Source organism: Dendrobates tinctorius, unplaced genomic scaffold, assembly GCF_039654945.1.
Source record: "Dendrobates tinctorius isolate UK_male_01 unplaced genomic scaffold, ASM3965494v1 ptg000326l, whole genome shotgun sequence".
Lineage (NCBI taxonomy): Eukaryota > Metazoa > Chordata > Amphibia > Anura > Dendrobatidae > Dendrobates > Dendrobates tinctorius.
The window spans coordinates 1555904-1573501 of NW_027361993.1; the positions used below are offsets into that span (position 1 = coordinate 1555904).

The following is a 17598-nucleotide window of genomic DNA, read 5'->3' on the forward strand; positions in this document are numbered from 1 at the left end:
CATTTTTCATGCAAGAAGTATCCTTTCTGGGGTTAATTGTGTCAGGGGAGGGGTTCCGCATGGATCCTAAGAAGGTCTAGGCTGCTACAGATTGGGTGCCTCATCCTAAGAAGGTCTAGGCTGCTACAGATTGGGTGCCTCATGACTTGAAAGAGTTGTAGCGATTTTTAGGCTTTGCTAACTTTTATAGGAAATTTATTAAGGGCTTCTCGCAGGTGGTAAAGCCTCTAACGGATCTCACTCTCAAGGGAGCTGATGTAAAAAAATTGGTCTGTAGATGCAAAAAATTCTTTCATGACATTAAAAAAGTGCTTTTCTTCAGCCCCTGTATTGGTACAACCCAACCCGTCTAGACCTTTTATTGTGGAGGTTGACGCCTCAGAAGTAGGGGTGGGGGCAGTTTTGTCTCAGGGCCCTCCTGCCCTTACTAATCTGAGGCCTTGCGCCTTCTTCTCTAAAAAATTTTCCTCTGCCGAGAGAAATTACGATGTCGGCAATAGAGAGTGGTTGGCGGTAAAGTTGGCTTTTGAAGAATGGAGGCATTTTCTGGAGGGGGCTATTTATCCCATTACAGTCATCACTGATCACAAAAATTTGGCCTATATCGAGTCTGCCAAGAGATTGACCCCCAGACAGGCTCGGTGGGCGCTTTTTTTTTCTCGATTTCAGTTTACCATCACATTCCGCCCGGGATCTAAAAACATCAAGGCTGATGCCTTATCCCGAAGCTTTGATTCAGTGTCCCCTCCAGAACCTCCCTCCTCCATTCTTCAGCCAGGAGTAGTGGTGGCCGAAATCTCATCTGAGTTACAGAGAGAGATTTTGGAGGCCCAGGCTCAGGCTCCGGGTGGTAAACCCCCGGGTAAATTGTTTGTACAGGAACGTTTCCGTCTCGGACTTGTGCAGGAATTTCACGATTCTATGTTGAGTGCTCACCCTGGGATTGCAGCTACCTGGGGGGCAATTGCGAGGACACATTTGTCCATGGATTTTATCACAAATCTTTCTCCTTCCTGGGGAAACTCGGTGATATGGGTGGTGGTGGATAGGTTTTCAAAACAAGCCCACTTTGTACCTCTCCCCGCGTTACCATCTGCTGAAACCCTGGCCTGCTTATTTATGCAGCATATAATTCGGTGGCATGGAGTGCCTATGAATGTGGTGTCAGACAGAGGGGTACAGTTTGTAGCCAGGTTCTGGAGGGCTTTTTGCAAAAAGCTGGGGATTTTGTTGTCCTTCTCCTCTGCCTACCACCCAGAGTCTAATGGACAGACAGAGCGCATGAACCAATCGTTGGAGCAGATTCTGAGATGCTTGGCCTCTTCCATGCAGGAGGACTGGTGTGATTTATTGCCCATGGCAGAGTTTGCATTCATCGGTCATGTGAGTCAATCTACTGGAAAGTCTCCCTTTCAGATCAACTATGGGTTTAACCCACATTTTGGAGAGTTTTCCCGCATGGATTCAGGTTGTCCTGGAGCTGAGGGTGCAACACAACATCTTAGAATTCTTTGGAGGGAGGTTCAGAGGAATATTTCCAAGGCCCAGGAAACATATAAGCGGTTTGCTGACAGGAGGAGGGGGCCAGGTCCAGCATTTGCAGTAGGGGAGAAGGTGTGGCTATCCACCTGCAATATCAAGCTTAAGATACCATCTATAAAGCTGGGCCCCGTTTATTGGCCCATACAAAGTTGTGGAGGTTGTTAACCCAGTAGCCTACCGACTGCAGCTGCCACCTCCTTTAAAATTTCTGATGTCTTCCACAGGTCCTTGTTAAAGCCTGTGGGGACGGTGAGAGAGGATCCCTCATCAAATGCTCCACCAGTGCTGGTAGAGGGGCAGCTGGAGTATTAAGTAAGGCGCATTGTCGACTCCCGGTGGGTGCGCCGGAAACTCCAGTATCTGATACACTGGAAGGGGTACTCTCTGGAGGATCGGTCATGGGTTCCGGCCAGTTCGGTGCATGCCGATCGTCTGGTGCGGGCTTTCCACGCCAGATACCCAGACAAGCATGGGGGTCCAGTGGACCCCAATTAAGAGGGGGGTACTGTCATGGTTTGAACAGGGTTCTTGCCCTGCACTCACAGGGTAAAGACTTCGTGGCCTCTTTCTGGTTCTGGGAGGGGTATCGTGGCCTCTTTCTGGTTCTGGGAGGGGTATTTATACTCACTCTTTACCAGGGTTCTCTGTCAGCTATGCTGTTGTTCTGGTGTGTCTGACCCCTGGTGTGCATGTATTCTGCGTTGCTTGTTTGCTTCCTATGTATGACCCGGTCTGTTCCCTCACTCTGTACTCCGTCTCTCATTTTGGTACTATTGTCTTTTCTGGTTCTGACCTCCTGGCTTGGCTATCGTTACTCCGTTACAGTTTGTCCCTATTGTACCGTAAATTGCCCGTTTTGGTTTTCTGATATATTGCTACGTCCTGACTATCCATTCTGTCTAATCCTTTGGTACTGTATTGCTATCTCGTGCTTTGACCAGGCTTGATCTGGTTTCTGTCTCTGTCTATGCCCCTTGGTAACATTGTCCTGTAGTTACCTTTCTAGGAGCTTCCCTGCAGCTCCTAGCTCTGTGGAGCTTAGGCCACGCCCCCAGCCGTCACGTGCTTCAGGTCCTGATAGTCTGAAGCATGCATCATAACTGCTGCTGCCCTGCTCCACAGGTATCTTTGAGCACTGCTTTTGTACTCAGGACACAGGCACTGGCTCAGTGAGCAAGTGCAGTGCGGTGTTCCTGACAGAAATCACCAGCAACCTCCAAGAGCAGCCAGCTCAATAATATGCTGCCAGCCAGTAATCCCAGGTTCCCAATTATTGTCGTCAGGTGGAGAACTTCCATCCACCTGGCTAGCTCCACTACTCTCAGTAACCACCAGAGGTAGCAGAGGGAGCTTCGGCTCCGAACTTTGAGCAAGGGAATTCACAACAAGTATCTCCCTTTAACCATTTTTAATTACATCCTGCTTTGTATAATTGTGGTTTACATATGTAAAGTACTTTTGCTGCTACTGTATTATGTTTACTGTTATCTTATAGGGAAAGTGCAGTACCCCCTGTTTGTCACTAGATGGGGACATCATAGTTATAGCATTTAGTATTACGCATAGTTGAACATAAAAGGGGCTATGGTGGGATAAGGCAGGAAACACTCTTCCTAGTAGAGTCAGTCGGGGCCAGGGTGCCCATTAGCTCGGGTGGGCTATTTAGCCCGGGTGCCACCGTACCACACAACATTGCAAGTGTGGAACCCAGCCATCCAATGATCGTGGGCCTTAGCAGCAGCAAGGGTAGCAGCGCAGCAGTAGAAGAAATTGTAACTCACGGTGTAGTCACAGCATTGCAGGCAGGTCGCTCATCATGTGGCAGCTTATTGAGTGGGCTGATGCCCTCAGAGCCAGGGCAAAATGGCTGCAGGAACTCCCGAACGAACTAAGTCTGAACAGGGAAAACGCTTAGGAACTGAAAGATACGGTCCATCCCGGGAACGTGCTAGTGACAGAGAGTGATGGAAAGCGAAAGAGGAAGAGTTTCATTTACATGCATCTAATGTTGATGCTGTGGCAAATATGGATGTGCTGTGTAAGAAGAAGTTCAGTAAAGTTGTTTATTGGCAAGTTGAAATGGACTGTGGCTCATTTTGTGTACAACCAGAGAGAGGAAGCTTCCCGCCTCGTGGAGGGGACCCTGAAGGTGCTGGAGCTACTGGTACGCCGAATGATGGACAGTGTATACTTGTGAAGGGAGGCCAGGGTGTGTTAACGCCCTGGCTGACCTTTACACTATGACCAGTGAAATGTGCCTTTGGTCTTTCTTTAAGCTCTTACTAACTGATGCAGAAGTGGTTAATAAGTTGTACCTTCTACAGTATATTGCAACTATGATGTGCAAATAACATGCACATCTTGAGAATTATGCTCATTATACAACTATAAAAATATACTTGATATTCATATGCACAAATGTGGCTAATATAAAGATGTAGCAGATTTACAAATGTACTTTCCTGCACATTTGAAGGGAGTCTGTCAGCAGAATTTTGCTTTGTAATTTGAGGACAGAAAAATGTAGAGGCTGGTTTCAGTGAGGTGTCACTTATCAGACAGTTTGCTGTTTCAATATAGTGTTTTATCAGGAGATTATCACTGCCTGGACTACAACTCGCGTGCATCCTTGTCCGACCACGCCCCCACCACTGTGATATGGGCGGGTCAGCTTTCTGAGCTCTGCTACATGCTATATCTAGAAACTCTGACTGTATTACAACTGCTGTACCCAGTAAATTGACACATTACTGGAATCAGAGTCTCTTTTCTAACATTATGCTGCTCTCACATGATCAAGCAAAATCCTGCTGACACTTTCCCTTTAAAAAAGATTTTTACTTACATTACCAGGTAAAGCTATAGTTCATAATGTCAGAACAAGCTGACAAGCAACAAACTCACACACTCTGTTACATCAGATTTCAACTATTGTATATAAACCTTAAAGAGGTTATCCACTACAAGGACACCCCTTTCTCATTCCCTACACTTGGTCTCGATAAAATAGAAAATTATACATTCACAGGATGTGTCATCAAGATCCAATGCTGGCAGCTCCCTTTGCTGTTGCTGACAATGAAGTCTCAGACCTGCTTGATGTACAAGTCTGAAGACACTGCAGGCAATAGTCGCATATGTAGGCCACACAGGCCTGCTCACAGTATCATGAGCAACAAGCAGCCTCATGTTGTCATGTTGAAAAATGGTTCCACGGACATTTTGGAGAAATAGCAACATTACTGGTTCCACGACCAAATCAATGTATTGCCATGCTGTTTGTGCACTTTGAGTGAAGATTAAAAAGAACTAAACATGATACATTATGCCTCCCTACAGCATAATCCTGGAAAAAGGATCAGTATGACATTCCCTTGTGAAGGCCTCTTCATGGCACTTTCCATGTGGAATCCAGACCAATCCCCACTTTTAATGTGTCTAAAACAAAAGTGGGACTCATCGCTGAAGAAAATTGACTTGTATTCCAGCAGCTACAGCCGTCTTTCTCTGCACCATAATAGTTTTTGAGCGCAGTTGTCAGGGGCGTACCAACCATAGCGGCAGCCCAAGCAGGTGTGCTACGGGGCTCGCGAGTTGGTGGGACCAGTGCCATTTAGCACCAGGCCCAATCTCCTCCCACTATCATCACAACTTCAGTGGTATCTGCATCCCAGGACATGGATACCGTTAAGTAAAATGGTGGATCAGAGAACTGTGGGCTTCGTGATCCACCATTCAGCCTGCACCAGTGAATCTGAGAATATGTGCACGGCAGGCACGATGATGCCACAATATCTGACCTGCTGTGCTGAATCCTCAGTTCACACACTGCACTGACCAAAGCAGCACGCTGGGGGAACACGTCGAGGTGAATAGTGTTTTTTTTTTTATTTTTTTAATGTCAGTAATTGAGGTGGCCATCATACTGAATGAGGGGCTGAAGGGGGCCAATTTTACTGGGTGTGGGACTGGTGAGGTTTATAATACTAAGTAAGGAGTAGGGGAGTAGTGGAGCATTAAAGTGAGTGGATTGCTGGTGGGAGCATTATACTGAGAGATGGAATGGTGAAATCCATAACACAGTGTAAGGGGCTATAGAGGACTGTGAGAGACCTCATACTGAGTTGGGAATTGAGAAAGCCCTCATATTAAGTTGGGCATGTGTGGTGGCATTACACATTGGCTATGTTGCTCTGTGATTTTTTTATGTCACTGGGGGTTATGTGAGATTAAACAATCACCCGTAGCTGGACATGTGAGTCATGCAAACACTTTCTGATGCTTTCTGTAGAGTCCGTGGCTGTCTTAGGTTTGGTATGTGACATCCAATTTAGCTTGCAGTACAGAAATGATAACTATGCTCCATTCTTTTAGTCTGACAGGCATTATAACTACCTAAGGGGCACAGTGATGGGTATTATTATGTGGGGGGGACAGTGGTGGGCATTATTATGTGGGACACTATTAGGAGTGCTGTTATTGCGTCAAACAGCAGGTGCAGTAATAGGGACACATACGGCAGCAGTGGCTCCGTATTAGGGTATCAGTAGTATGAGGATTGGAATAAATGGGGACAGTGCTGGAAATGTGAAAAATCAAATGCTTATTTGTTGTAATCTCTGTAGACGAATCCTGGATGGAGAAGTTGTCATGTTGGTCCGGGCCAAATGGAAAAGACTGGAAAAGAGAATGACTCCATCAGAAAGAACATCAGCTGTAAGTCATTATATGTAACTATTATGGTCTGCAGGACTGCCATCTACCACTATACTGTATGTCACCATATGGCAGTAATATCAGTGCACCACCATAGTTGTAATCAGGGCTACCAGTTAGGGGCCCCCTCAGATGTTTTGCCCCCCATGACATGAACCCTTTGCTCTGGCAAGTCGTTTTACATAGGAATGAATTTTTTATTATTTTGAAAATTTTTAGGGCACTTCTTCAGTTGGGTTTCGCTTATACCTATGACCATGAGGGTATTTTCTATATTTATACCATTTCTTTATTTTCCCTTATACTACGTATTCTACACAATTTAGAAATCTGTGATATGTGACCTTGTCCTTTCTTGCCATCTCAGTGATCACACCCACAGAAAAATAATAGTCGTGTGAATTACATAATCACACCTTCCACATTCATCCTATTTCATGGCAGATTAATGGCATAAAACCTTAATCTAATAATAGGCTTGCCTTATTTAGATTGTATTAAAATGTATTACGAATTTCTGAAGAAGAGATAGATTGTGTTTTCTCATTTTCATTTGATTCCAACCACTACTTTTCCACTTAATTATTCCAATTTTATATTCGTTTGTGGAGAATTCTGTCATTCCTATTTAAATATGAAGGATTAGGATTAAAGCTATAGATTTTGTCAGGGGTGCTGTGCATCACCCATTCTGCAGCTGTCAAAGGGCATGGGAGCAATGGGGCTCCAGAACCGTGCAGAACCAAACCGCTGCTTGAAATCCGGTCACACAATATTTTAATGGAGAAAATAACATTCTAAAAACTAACGAGTACAAAAACAATACAACAGAGAATGGAATTTATAAAGAACCATGTTTTTCATGCCAATCTTAACCTAAAGGGCAATGGAATTTAGTGACTAATTTACAAACCTTTTAATAAATTTGGCGCATCTCTAGCTCTCCGTGCTCCATAAATTAAAATATATGATACTTATGGGCTGTCATAAATTATACTACATTTTTCAGGCCACGGTAACCATCCTGTTTGCATTAAAAGGAACCTGCTGTTAAAATGGTATGTGATCTGCAGGCAGGATGTTATAGAGCAGGAAGAGCCAATGAGTTTGATACATATGTTCATGGGATAGGTTTTAGCAAAACTTGATTTTTATTCATTGAAATCTCTGGTGTTTATAGTATACGAGTCAAGTGGGCGGCCCTACAAGTGATTGACAGCCTTTCCTGTATGACAGGGCATTTAAGGACAACTGTCAGTCACTTGTAGGCCTGCCCACTGGACTCATACCCCAAGGACTGCACGTACAAAGTGACAGGTTGTCTTTAAGAGTAGTCGTCATTTTTATATTTATTTCATAAATCAATAATATATGTGAAAATAAGATACTTTTTGATATATCTTATCAGTGAAATGTGCTTCTTCCTCCTTCTGCACTAATGATTTATTTTCAAAATTTTCAATTCTCGGGAATATCTGGCTTCAGTGAAATCAGATTGTCCCATTAAAGAGATAAGAGGTGACAGTTGAGGCTCATTATAGAAGCACTGCCATTAAAATTATTATCCTATTAACATATTGTATTCATATTATATAGCACTGTGCACTTACAATTGCTCATTTTGCCTTTCTACCCAGTTAATTCTTATCTTTTCCATTAGGTCTATGACATCATGTGATTTAAATCTGACTAGCTGAATCATTTTAAGCTCTATGTAGAAACAGGAGGTCAATTTTCTCTGCACAAGTCATGAGTCATGGGCAGCATGGTGGCTCAGTGGATACCACTGCAGCGCTGGGGTCCTGGGTTCGAATCCCACCAAGGACAACATCTGCAAGGAGTTTGTATGTTCTCCCCGTGTTTGCATGCGTTTCCTCCCACATTCCAAAGACATACTGATAGGGAATTTAGATTGTGAGCCCCATCGGGGACAGTGATGATAATGTGTGCAAACTGTAAAGCGCTGCGGAATATGGTAGCGCTATCTAAAAATAAAGATTATTATTATGAGCCATCAATGCGAAAGTCCTTGATAGGGGTAAAAGGAAGCAGTTTGGTCAAGAGGTGAAGAGGGGAATGAAAGACACAGGGACAAGAGACTTCCTGTTTCTACAGAGAGCAGAGAAAAGAGAAGAATTAACTGAGTAGAAAGACAAAATGAGCAATAGTAAGCATAAAAACTTTTATGGGAGGAGTGTTTCTTTAAGTTTTTTCTATAGGGAGGAGGAGGGAGGAGCTAGAGGCAAAGCTACTCCCTCTCCCCCACTTCTGCCTACATAGACTCTTATTTGCATCTCCTATATCAGTAATATTACAATCTGTCTTCACTGAATACAAATTTTACCTGTGAATTGAGTATTTTGAAAATTAATGATCAGTCCAGGAGGAGAAAGAAGCACATTTCTCTGATACAATAAATCCCAAAGTTTTTTATTGTCACATGTTTTATTGATTCATGAGACAAACAATTAAAAGACACTTTAAGCCCCAGAAAAGTAGAAAAATGTTATTATCAATCCATTTGTGATTTTTTTTTTCCGGCTGCCTTTTTTAGCTACCATATTGTAAAAAAAATATTTTCCGGTCACATTAACATAAAATGCCAGACAAACCACAGATAAAAAATAAACCTTGCTTGATCATTGCCAAAGGAGAGATTGATCCTAGCACAAATATTCACGTTCCGATATATCTGCATAGACTGTAGCTACATAGAATAAGATGTCTGTCGAAAATATATGCGTTAAGCAGAAAATTAATATGTGCACTATTAATAAAAATGTGTGTAATTTTGATAAAAGCTAGTTTGCCACAATATTCTTGTCTGACTGCAACTACTAATAGAGATGTGTTTTAAAATGTAATCAAATGGTTGAATACATCCATTTTTAATAGGAACTCATTAATCCATTGTAACATCTGCGCATTATTTTACTGCTTTAAAACGTCAGAATAACCCAGCTGCAAAGTTAAAGATCATGAAAACTTAAAAAGGGCCGTAAAGACGGTGACAAATACGAAGCATTTTTTGGCATTCAGAACAGTAAAAGTAACAATAATTAAAAATATGAATTAAAATATTTAAATTTAAAATATATACAAATTGATTTCATTTTAATATTAAAACTAAAACGCTGAAATGTTTTTTTTTATAATAACAAAAAATGAAAATAAATGAAAATTATATACATAAATTAATAAATGAAATAAAAAGGACAAATAACCTAAAATCTTTCCATTTACATAAATTATTAAATGAAATGAAAAATAAAAATACCCTAAGACCTCATGAATTTACAATCTCAGCATCATTTTCTAATTATTCCCTGTACCATATAATGTGCTCTCACCTGTATAATATGAAGAATTTCTCTGCAGTCGCTGGCAAGTACTGAGCCGAGGTACAAAAATTCACCTGTGATATTTACATGCTCTGCTGGAACCAATGGCTGATGTGTACAGCAGCTTATGAGAAATTGCTTTACCCAGCAAGATGCTTTTCCACAAAGTGCTCAGACTATAAACCTTCCTTTTCACTCTCTACATTTTCTTGTGCGCTCTTGGTCTTGCAATCTCATCGCACTCAGGTGTCTGAGATTACCCAATGAATTGTCAGCACTGGTAATACACCACCAAGGTTATCGTTACATTAACTCCCGCTGATCCAATACAGCCCTCTTAGTTGCCTGCCGTTACATACAGTACCTATGCTGTATCAGACGCACAGCAGCTCTGCTGCTACAAACACGGCAGGATCTGCTCTATGGATTATTAATAGTGATGGGCGAGCACTAAAATGTTCGGGTGCTCGGGTTGAGCAAATTGGAATACTCAAGCAATGAGCCCAATGTAAGTCTATGGGAAGCTCAAGCATTTTTGCCGCGGCACCCCCAGCGGTCTTTAGAGGGACTAGAAATAGCGGAAATCAATGGGAACAGTGCTCAAATGTCATGGGAACAGCATGTGGAAGACCCTTGGAAGCATTTCTGACTCCCTGGTCACTGCTGTCAACAATGTGGTCAGAGTCTTATGCCACTTCTACAGACTCACAATAAAACATACAAAAACGAAATCAAAATGGATTTTCCTGGGAAATATGTTAAGGAACATCCATTCCATGGTAATGACTTGTATATAAGGCAAAATAAATAACCCCAGACCAAAATGTTCCTCTACCACTTGGGCTGTGTTCACACGTAGCGTCTTTGATGCGTATTTCAACTTTAGCATTGTTTTCAACCAAGACAAATGCATTCACTGCGAAATGTCATTTTAACATTTTACAACCTTATCTGGCCATGTGGTGTGTGACACATCATCAGACACATCCTGTGTCATTTATGAAAGAGGGATTCTGAAAGCCACAAAGCCTATTTTTATAGGGCCATCAGGCAGTCTTTACTATTCTTAAAGGGCCAGCAGTCAGCCCTCACTATTCTTAGAGAGCCATTACCCGACTATGTTTTGTTCCCATTACTAAACAGTGGGTTTCCTATACTGTTATTGTGCATACAGTGAATGGCAGGGCTGCCCAAAATTTGGACGCACACCAATAACCCCTTGAACAGACGTACAGGAGGGCCCCCTGAAAGCAATGTTCCCATTATTAGGAAGTTGGTACTCCCATACTGTTTGCCTATGCAGTGAATGCAAGGTCTGCCCCATATTTGTACGCACCCCAATAACCCTTTGAACAGACTTACAGGAGGACCTCCTGAAATCAATGTTCTCATAATTAGGAAGTTGGTGCTCCCACACTGTTTGACTATGCAGTGAAAGCAAGGCATGCCTCAAATTTTGTTGTGTAAGGTGGAAGACCAGGCTGCGTGTACCTGTGTCATGTCGGGTCTGGAACTGCTGAGGTTGCGTCCAGTGTTGACAGGGGAAAAGAATGGGGGACTGGACAGGTCTCATGACCCATAGATAGGTAGCGTGGCTAAGCCAGGCAGTGAGCAGGAAGTGCGGGAAAGAGGTTTCAGTTTACCGCCAGCAGTGAGAGTAGAGAGAGGTGTGTGGCGCACTCTGCAGCGACAGAGGCAGCATGGACACATGCCCCGGCAGAGCTTAGGTGAACGCTCCAGTGAGCAAGTGAGTGTCCAGAGCTCCGTACGCCCGGCCAAGCAGAGTGCAGTGCTCACGCGGTTGAGCCGATGCCTGTGGCAGGACCCTGTGGTGCGTTCCCCATTACTGATAGAATTGCTGATAGACGGGCAGCAGCACACATGTGACACAGAGACTCCTGCAGCGCTCCCCACTTTGGCTGCACAGATTTATGGACTAGGGGCTAAGTGGGTGTAATGACCAGAGGTCCGAATACGATCCAGTGGGACACAAACTGAGACAGAGGCAGAAAGCCCAAATAATCTTTACTCAAACAGCAGATAAAGTAGTACTTAGTATATGGAAGAAACAGACTGAAATACCCTTATACAGTACACTGACTCAACGGGCGCTGAAATCATTATGCCAATCCAAGGTTCCCTGAAGAGTGTATTGCACAGGGATTTGAAATAAATTTACCTATCAGAACCTATCTATGTACAACAGAAAACGGGTGTCAAACTGGGCATACGCCAACAACAGGGCACTTGTTAGGGCAGTTTTCACTTCATCAAACGCCTTTTCCTGCTGAGGCCCCCATTGAATGGGGTGGTTTTGAGGACCCAGTGCTGTCCCTCTTAAAAGATCATTTAGGGGACCCACCACTTGTGAGAATTTAGGCAAAACTGCTGATAGTATCCTGCTAGGCCCAGGAAGGCCCGCACTACTCGCAGGTCATGAGGAGGCGGCAACTCTTGTACCGCCTTAACCTTACTTGCCAAAGGTAGCACCCCGTCCGGGGTCACCAGATGCCCCACATGCTCAATCTGACTCCGGAACAGTTGACATTTTTTGGCTTTATTTTCAGACCGTAGCTACTGAGACGCCGGAGAACTTGACGCAGCTTTTCAAAATGATCTTCTAATGAGGTCCCGAACACCACAATGTCGTCTAGATATATCAGGACTGATTCAAAATTCAGATCGCCTAAGCAATGTTCCATCAGATGTTGGAAGGTTCCCAGGGTCGTAGCGAGGCCGATGGGCATCTGGTTGAACTCATAGAACCCTATTGGCAAGACAAACGCCGTTTGGCCCGATCTTTTTCGGCCATTGGAACCTGCCAGTAATCACTTGCAAAATCCAACGTTGAGAAATACTTGGCCCGACCCAATGGCGACAGGGATTCTTCAATACGAGGTAAAGGATATGCATCTCGTACAGTGTGGGCATTCAATTTTCAGTAGTCCACACAAAATCGAAGGGAACTCCGACTCTCTCGGATCACTTGACTGTCCAGCATACTGGCCATCATGGTCTTCACCTCTTGATAGAGCGCCGGAGGGATCTGATGATCTCTTTCCCTAATGGGAGGAGTATACCCCGTGGGGATCTCATGCTCAATCGTCTGGGCACATCCGAAGTTCTCCCCATGTCTTGAAAAGGTCTCTTGATGCTCCAACAACTCTCTCTCCAACTGCTCCAACTTCACTTCTAAAGGCATTATAAAGTAGCATTGGGCAGCACACTGGCTTAGTGGATAGCACTGCAGCCTTGCAGCGCTCGAGTCCTGGGTTTGAATCCCACCAAGGACAACATCTGCAAGGAGTTTGTATGTTCTCCCCGTGTTTGCGTGGGTTTCCTCTGGGTTCTCTGGTTTCCTCCCACATTCCAAAGACATACTGATAGGGAATTTAGATTGTGAGCCTCATAAGGGACAGTGATGATAATGTGTGCAAACTGTAAAGCGCTGTGGAACATGTTAGCGCTATGTAAAAATAAAGATTATTATTATAGTTCGCATCCAGTGTCGACTAAGCACCTGATCTGCCGCCCTTCAAACTCTGCTTCCATCAACTGGACTGCATGCAAACAAATCTTGCTCATCCCATCGAGGGCCTTGTGGGGGTGGCAATGGGGCTTCTGGGGCTACAGGCATCCGGCAGTAATGAGAGATGTGTCCCCGGCGTCCACACTTCCAGCAGGTGACTGCTCCTCGTGGATGAGGACTTGACACATTCTGGGAGGGCGACCTGGCCGCCTTCAGGGCCACCATTCCAGAGGCTACGGCAAATGGTCCCCCTGATGGGGTTGAGGCCGGCCCAGCTCTAATTTAAGACACTTCCAGTTTCAGCGCCTTCAACTTGGCACGCAGAGCTTGTACCACACTTACCAGCCCTTCTCCTCATGACACTGGCGACCGGCTTCCCTCCAGCTGTGCACTGTTCTCTGACTCCTCAGGCACCAGGGTACTTCTCCTCCTCCCTTTCTACCGCGGTTTGATAAATCTGACAGAAAAATAATTCCTGTGCAGTCCGGGCCATCTCCATCAATTTGTCTCGGAGAATTCTATTGGCTAACCCAGTGATGAATTGATCCCAGAGCAAGCGGTTTACCTCTCGGAATGCCCCATGGCCCCTGGGTCTAGTCGCTGCACCTCATTCAACGTATCTTGCAAGATATTAGAATACTAGATCAGAGACTCACATTCCTTTTGGGCTCGATTAAAGAATAGGGACTGAAGCTGGGTCACACGTGCTCTGGCTCCCAAACTCCTCTCTAACAGTTCCAAAATCTTCTGTAACGTATCCCTCTCTGATTCACCATCACCATCCACCTGGTATTGCCTTCTAGTGCATTTAATGCCAGCTCAGCGCATAAGGCGGGGGATAGATTACACATATGCAGAATACTCTGGACTCTCTCGGCCCATGTTGCGCCCATCATATTTCGGCATATGCTGAAGTAAAGCTCCTACAGGTACCTTCTCGGAGTCACAACGGCTGCCAGGGGACCCTCAACCCCCGAGGGGGATGCTGGTGCACTGGGATCATTTCTTTCCTCGCCTCTGTCCATGACAAACACTGGATCCTGCCGACTACACCTAAAATGTAATGACCGAATAAGATCCAGTGGGTCACAAACCGAGACTGAGGCAGAAAGCCCAAACAGTCTATACTCAAACAGCAGATAAAGAACTTAGTATATAGAAGAAACAGACAGAAATACCCTTATACAGTACACTCACTCAGCCGGAGCTATAATCACTAATCCAAGGTTCCCTGAAGAGTGTATTGCACAGGGATTTGAAATAAATTTACCTATCAGAAAGGTCAATTCAGGTACTCAGAGAACAGGTGTAAATCGAATGTAATGATATCAAGGGACCCCCTGGAATGGCACACTGAATATAACCCACACAAATCTACAATAACAATGTATATAAATGTTGTCACGCGGACTGGTCCTGTGTGACACGGCTCGCAGGCCGGTTACTAAAACAACAGGACGCGGCACGTGATACTGTCCTGTGTGACACGCTCGCAGGCCGGTAACTAAAACAACAAGGCAAGGGGTAGGGAAACAGCTACAATGGTGGGTCCTGCGATAGGGGAAGGGGACGTGGAGACCTTCTGCACTCCCCTGAGTCAGTGTCCCTACCGCTCCTAACGTTCCCTATGCCGGTTCCGCACCGGGCGCCGATCACGAACCTGTCGCCCTAGCACACCCTACACCTATCCCTTGCTAGTGAGCCGGGTGGTGCAGGCACTAGCCGCACCGCTGTACTAATACACACTAAGGAAAAACACAAACATGGAAAAACAACTTAGCTTTACTCTGTTGCACTTGCTCCTGGCAACAGAGTTCACCACAAGCATGCAGCTCTCCTCCTGAATTGCTGCCACCAAGCTCTGTCAGAGCTACCAGGAAATCTCCTGTGACTCCTTTCACACCAGGGCTCTGACTGAGCTGCCAGGACTTCTCTCTAGATCCTTCCTCAACCAAGGATGGTTGAAATGAACACTATCACCAACACTGATTGCAAAACCTGTGACTCTTTTATAGCAGAGCCAGCAATCACACCTGCATATAATCATGTGCACTAAACAAAAGAAACTAGCGTGCAATGACGCTCACCACCATCGGGGCAAACTTAGAACAAACGACACCACAGTGCAATAATCCTAATGGCCACCAGGGGCAAAAAGCAAACCTTAAGCACAGCTTAGGGAAAAAAAAAGGTTACCTGTGCTTTATATCAGTCCTGATCCAGCATGGATCATGACAAATATAATACAAAGATCCTTAAGCACTTCAACTAGGGATACCTGGGTATCTATGACTATGGTACCTTTAAGCTGAGGTAAGTCTTCTCTTGTTAGGCGTCGGATTCCTGCAGCTGCACAGCAGGAATCCAGAGCCATACATCCAGCGGTCTCCCATTCCTTTCCAACCACTCAGGGACCGGCACAGCAATCTCGTCGATCCAGGCGCCCTGCTCAGACCAGCTCTCTGGGTCTGAATGTTGCTGCCACCTCTGGACCAGCAATAGTAGCGCAACCTGCTTTGCAGGAAACTACTCCAGAGGCTAAGTCCTCTCGCCATGCTACTGGGCATGCCCACGAGATGAACGCCCAATGGACATCGGGGGTCACGTATTCAGGTCCTTGTCCTGATCTGATTGGCCCATCTCAGAGGTCTGGAAGGTCCCGGAAGCGCATGGCTATAAAAGGCCCGCATGGCCGCTCGGCCATGCGCTAGTATAGACTATACTTGCTATGTGTGAATGGTGATGGATGTATGATTCTGGTGACTGACTCATTATAAAACCCCTTCCCTCTGATATTGCGCACGTGGATAGGGAATTAGAGTTATAGTCAGCGCCAGTCAATGGCAAGCCATACACCACAGTGCATACCGCACTGCTACACTAGCGTCCGATAGTGTGATGCCTCAAGGCACTGTCATACAGAGGCAGTAGTTACCGCTGCGCTGCAGTTAGCAGCACTTACTGGCGTCTGCGGTAGTGACGCCGCACGCACGGTAGGTCAAGACGGACACTGACCGCTGCCTTGAGCCATGTCTTGTGACCATATAATGTGTGTGCATGCCAGCTGAGACCTGTGAAACTAACAGGCTTGGCGTTTATGCTTTATTTGTACTAAAGCGCCTCTGTGAGTTTAACAAAGTCCGCTCTGCGCACCTCGGGTGATATTTAACCTGAGCGCAGTATACCGCCATATAGCGAGTCTGCCATTACTCAGCAGCGGTTGTTACACCTACTGCACGGTGGACCTCGGGCGGCGAACTTACTTCCTATTATTTATATTTAGTGCGTTCCGCCGTCCCTAACACCTCTCAGGCATATAGATTGTATCGGCTAAAGCCAGTCCCAAAATCTTCAGCGCCAATCAGTTGCAGCAACACAAGGTTCCTCATCTTGTCAGCCGGTGCCGAGCCAAAATGCCAGGGACTTATAGTTCTATAGCCTCAAAATGTCGTCTCTCCTCCTGTAGTCCTCACGAATTCTCCTAGAAGCGATACACCCGTTTCTGTATAAAATGTCTGTCCAATATTGCTTCTCAGCTCATCACAAGAGGGACTCCACAGAGTTCGACAGTCACACAGCTCTCAGGAATACTCAGTCTTTGTTCCACAGCAAGGTCTCAGGCTCCCAAGATGTAGGTGTTGCAGTAAACAGTCTCTTACAGAGTTCAATCTCTTTGCTTCTCAAAAGCTGCTCCACACACACAGTGTCTCTCCGGGCAGTTTCTCTTCTTCTTCAGGAAGCATCCCTTATAGCTCTAGACAGCCAACACTAAGCCCCATCCCCCAGCACACACAGATTCCCGGTTACTTGCAACACCTACTCTTAGCTGCAGCAGGCAAACACCACAATGTCCTAGTGCTCTCCTGGTGTAATCACAATACACCCTTTTACATGCCACCCCACTAGGGGTTGGCATCCCTGACATACCTCCCCACTCAAAGTTGTCCTGAGCATATCACTGGGGTTCTATTTATGCCGTAGATTGGGAAGTTCTCCTGGGGCCTACTCCAACAGGCACAGCCCCAGAGGGAGCGCAAGCCTCTTCCATGGAGGTGCCAGAGGGCGAGTGTGAGGTTGCCTCCTCCTGCAGCACCTTGACCTGTGACAGCATCAGGACCAAGCAGCTGACCTGATGCTCTCTCCTCAGCAGGATCCACCACATTCTCAACACTCTTGTCACACGGGGACAGATTGGTCAAAGGGGACAAGTAAGCAGGCATCGGAGAAGGCACACCATCAAATTCAAGATCACTAAGAGTACCCATCCCTTGGGACGTGGTCTCTGGCTCCATGGGAATGGGAGCTGAATCTTCAATCCAGCACCGTTGTAGCATGTTACGGTGCAAATTATGGGTTGGCCCCCCTGACCCCACCAGCTCAACCTCGTACATTGGAATTTCAGGATTCACCTGATTTTTTATCAGATGCAGAGTGTCTCTCAGGGCAGTCTCTCTTCTTCATCTGGAAGCT

The 17598-nt window shown here is 45.4% G+C and overlaps 1 protein-coding gene across 1 annotated transcript in view; it reads right to left on the reverse strand.

Annotated features, from left to right (window-relative positions):
* MMEL1 (membrane metalloendopeptidase like 1) overlaps positions 1 to 9813 on the reverse strand; it is a 742661-nt gene extending 732848 nt beyond the window's left edge. Inside the window, exon 1 of the mRNA XM_073561692.1 lies at positions 9609 to 9813. The gene's annotated coding sequence lies outside the window, so the exon portion shown is untranslated. The remainder of the gene's footprint in view (positions 1 to 9608) is intronic.
* Between the last annotated feature and the right edge of the window lie 7785 nt (positions 9814 to 17598).